The following is a 4,609-nucleotide window of genomic DNA, read 5'->3' as shown; positions in this document are numbered from 1 at the left end:
ATATTGCATATACCTCACATCATGAGGCCATCTGAAGAAAAGGATGTCAAGTTGCTGAAGTTGTTCGTAACATCGATCTCACGACGTCGAATCTCATGGAATGACTGCTCACACGTTGAATGCTAACACCTGCACTCCACTTTAGAAAGTGGTCAAAAAATAAAATGAGAAAATGGAAAATCTGAATGCACCATCAGATTTGTGGCATCGAATAGTGCCAAATCGACTGTCAAATTTCTGAATTATGAGAAAGTGAAAATCTGGGGCTTAAGGAATCTTTTAGATTCCCCCTAGATTCCTCAAAGATTCCATCCTCCAAGTCATCTGAAAATCGGATGCTCAGATCAGGAAACTGACTGTGCCACCAAGTTGGTGTCACTGAGAGGTGTAAGATCAACATAAAATTTGTCCAATTTGGACACTGCAAAAATTTCACCCTCCTGAGAATTTTGCTCAATCATGGTTCCACTTGCCCTTTTTTAGGATCATGGTTCCACCTGCAAAAATTAATTAAAAATTCATGCCTAGGTTTCCTTTCACACTCCTAGTTCCTCCATGTTGCCTGTGCAAATAAAAGTCGGGTTTTATAATAATATTTGAGGGCAGAGTTTTCAAAAAACCCATTTGGGCAGAGTGGTATGAATGCTGAATTACAAGAAGGAGGTCAGGTGGTCAAACCTCGACCCATCCACATTAAACATTTTCTTGTTTTAAAAAAATGTTGTATATTTTTGTGTGGGGTCGGGTCCACATTCGGCGGCCTGCACCATAACCTCCGTAGCGCATTGTGTTAAATGGGGGCGCGTTTGTTGGTTTATGGTTAAGGATGGGTGCATTAAATGTTTGATGGGTCGTGACATGGGGCCGCCGCATGGTCGCTAGCACAAGCTCGATACCCGCCAGCCCTGCATTAATATAGCATATGGTTTGGAGTTTTGGGGGTGTGGGCTAAGTCCACTGGAGGTGGCCCGCCCACCCCATATAATGTTAGGTTCAATGTATATGGTAACTGGAGTTAGTTGGAGGGCTCGATGAGGTAATGGCCACTGAGCCATATTTAATTTGATTTTGTTATGTGGTTGCGAGAGTTGAGGGAGGGTCAATGGGGGTCATGGCCCATTGGCCCATAAATTTTTGGGTTTTAACGTAATGTGGTTTTGGGTGGCGGGGGTGGTGGCCCACCACCTCACTTATATATATTTTTTATTTTTTTATATATAATAAGCCATTTTTTTAATTTTGTCCAACATAAGGGTTATTAGACAAATTAAAGAGGCAACAATTTCACCTGCTTTTGGGAGCTAGGTTTCATGCCCCGGGTTCAGTCAAATTGTAGGCCATTTAAACCTAGCCCACAATCCAACTTTGACCAGAACTTTCACTGGCTCATTCTCCCTCATACGAGCTCAGATTGATGAACCGTTTGCACCGCTACAATCAGGACGATGAGATCTATGCTTTGGTCCTAGTTCAAAAGCATTCTGATCATTTTGATTTTCAAGCATCCATAGCCCTCTTTGTCCTGTGTGTGTCCCTATAGCCACCTGGATCAATCCTCCCAATTGAGGAGCTTTTGGTCCTCCAAAATCATGACAAATAATCTGCAACTTCTCTATAACTTGTCTACATCACAACTGTCCTGAGAAGGGTCCTGCTACCATCTCCTTCACCTTGTTCTTCGAAGCCTTAAGTGATGAGCCAACACCTGCAACCTCTGCAAGGTATAGTACATTTTTTTGCAAATTACGTGCTTGACTTTCATGACCAACTAATGACCCAAGCATCCCATACTTGTCATGGGTTTATAACACATACTTGGTGGTCAAGTTTGCATCAAGATGGAAACAATACCCCAGCTACGAAAACAAGGCCAACATATCATTGTTGCTTAAACAAGTGATGGAAAACACATCATCACTGCAACACATAATTTACAAAGATAAGGCCAAACACTATTTTTCTTTGACAAGTGATGGAAACACAACATCATTTTCAGAGTGTAAAATGCAACACAAAATAAGACGAGACATCATTGTTCTTTAAAAAGTGATGGAAAACACGTCACTGCTTTTACATTTTAAAATGAAACAAATGATTTACAAAAGCACGACCATGACAAGCTAACATATCTAGAAACCATTTTTGACTTATCGCTGTGAATGGATCATCCCCCTGTGGTGGTTTTGCTTGTCAAACAATTGTTTCACCTAGTTCATGAACTGACACTTTTTCTTTAAGGCGCTACTCTGGATGGAGCCTCCAACAAGTGGCTCTTTGATGGCCACTTCTGTCGCAATGACTGCAATACATCTTCTTCCTCTAGATCTTCTTAACATGTTTCTTTACCTGTTGTTAAGAGGGTCTTTCATGCCTCCTCCTTTGGTGTGCTGTTATTCTTTTCGAACACTTAGAAAATGTATGGTTATGTAATCCACAAAAGGTACATGTTTTTCGATGCCATGTTTTACGTTCATCATTAACAACATGATTATAATCGAAATGAACATTTGAATGTCGAGACTGGTTATACCTTTCCTTGCCATCTCTGGTGTAAGTATGGCGATGAGAGCTTGCCTCAGCTCTCTTCTTGCAATGGATACTACCATGGGATGATGGGGATGTGTTCCAATCATTCTCTTTCCTTGATGATTTCAATGATGTCTCAGAATAATCTAACACCTTTGAGCATTCTGATTTGGTGTATCCCACACGTACAAATCGAGATCTCTACACATCCTCCAATGGTTGAGTTATGCATTGGTTATTAACACCAAGTTCTTTTTCCTCCTTGTTCCTCATCCTGGTAAGGAGCCTCATGTTTGTCCCTGTAATTGGGATCTCCAAATCTCCAACAGAAACCATACTATGTGAAGATGAAACCGAAAGGAAATCAACATCTTTTACCTCCTCTGTCGATTTGGAAAGAACTGATGAGAGCTACTCATCATCTATTGTTGGTGGTTCACTAGCTGTCTCGGTGCATTCCCCAAATTCCTTTCTGACATACCCAAGTCCTGCCTGATGTGGTAATTCTTCTACTTTGATGGGCTTGACAATCCCTTGGCCATTAAAACTCAAGCCTTTTCCTTCATAACCCATTTTCTTCAATATTTTGGAGCCAATTCCTGTTGTAGTATTTTCAAAAACAAGGAAATCATCATCAAGACACATACATGTATTCAGAGAATTACTTTCTATCTCAAATGGGTCATGCTGCAGCTTTTCCAAGGCCTCGTCCTTAGCTTGCAGCTGTCATAACAAACTATGTTTCTCCTCTTTCTCTTCATGTATAAGCGTCTTCAATTCAGCGTTCTCTATTTGAAGATTCTCGTTGTTGTGCTTTAGTTCCTCCAGGGCCTCTTCAATGGCTCGCAACTGAAGCTGCAATCGCTCCTTTTCCAATGTCTCTTTTTGTAGAGCTTCATACATTATTTCCACCCTTTTGGAAATTTTGAGCATGGTCTCATACATTGCTTTTTCATCCTTTGTTGCTACACGTTCCATTGTTCACGCTTGTAATTCACATCCACACAAAGACCGCTTTGATACCAAACTTGATCCAAGTTGACTCAACTCCTAGATTTAACCAAGATCTTTTTCTTTCGTGATGTGATTATAATTGCATTTAAAATAGCATAAAGGAATAGATATGCATGTTGTAAAGAAGAAGAACATGACATTCATCAACACATGAAAACATAAGCCATTGATAACAGAGTTCGTCTAGGAGGGACTACGTCTTTGGGCCGTGATGTCAGGATGGTGTAGGCCTCTGCATTAAGTGTTATCAATAGTGATGATGTACATAAGAGGTGATGTCATTATCATACAAGGAAAATGCCCTCACGTAGGAGTGGCTCCAAGAGATGTTCCGATACATGAACTCTCAGTCAAAAGGACTCCTATGAGTATGACATAAACTCATGCATGATGATATTGAGCATCCCGCCAACATGGCATAAAAGGGATCTCAATGCAAACATACATGGCAACACATGAGTATCCCAACAACATACAACAAAGGGATCTAAACAAGTTCATTCCACAAATGATTCTGTGTCACATCAAGCAGGAATCATGAGACAAGTAAGAAATAAGATCCCACATCAAACATCAAACAGGGATCTGTGCAATACAATGCATAGCAAAAAGAAGTACATGAACATACTGCATATACCTCACATCTTGAGGCCATCTAAAGAAAAGGATGTCAAGCTACTGAAGTTGTTCGTAACATCGATCTCACAGCAACGAATCTCATGGAATGACTGCTCGCACGTTGAATGCTAACACCTACACTCCACTTTGGAAAGTGGTTGAAAAATAAAATGAGAAAATGGAAAATCTGAATGCAACATTAGATTTGTGGCATCGAATAGTGCAAAATCAATTGTCAAATTTTTGAATTCTAAGAGAGTGAAAATCTGGGGCTTAAGGAATCTTTTAGATTCCCCCTAGATTCCCCAAAGATTCCATCCTTTGGGTCATCTGTAAATCGGATACTCATATCAGGAAACTGACTATGCCATCAGGTTCATGTCTCTAAGAAGTGTAAGATCGACATAAAATTTGTCCAATTTAGACACTGCAAAAATTTCCCCTTCCTAAG

This window comes from Pinus tabuliformis, chromosome 5_2 (genome assembly GCF_031772625.1).
Source record: "Pinus tabuliformis cultivar Carrire ecotype Pingquan chromosome 5_2, CPIR1, whole genome shotgun sequence".
NCBI lineage: Eukaryota > Viridiplantae > Streptophyta > Pinopsida > Pinales > Pinaceae > Pinus > Pinus tabuliformis.
The sequence above is the reverse complement of the archived record's forward strand: the minus strand, read 5'-3'. Positions refer to the sequence as shown.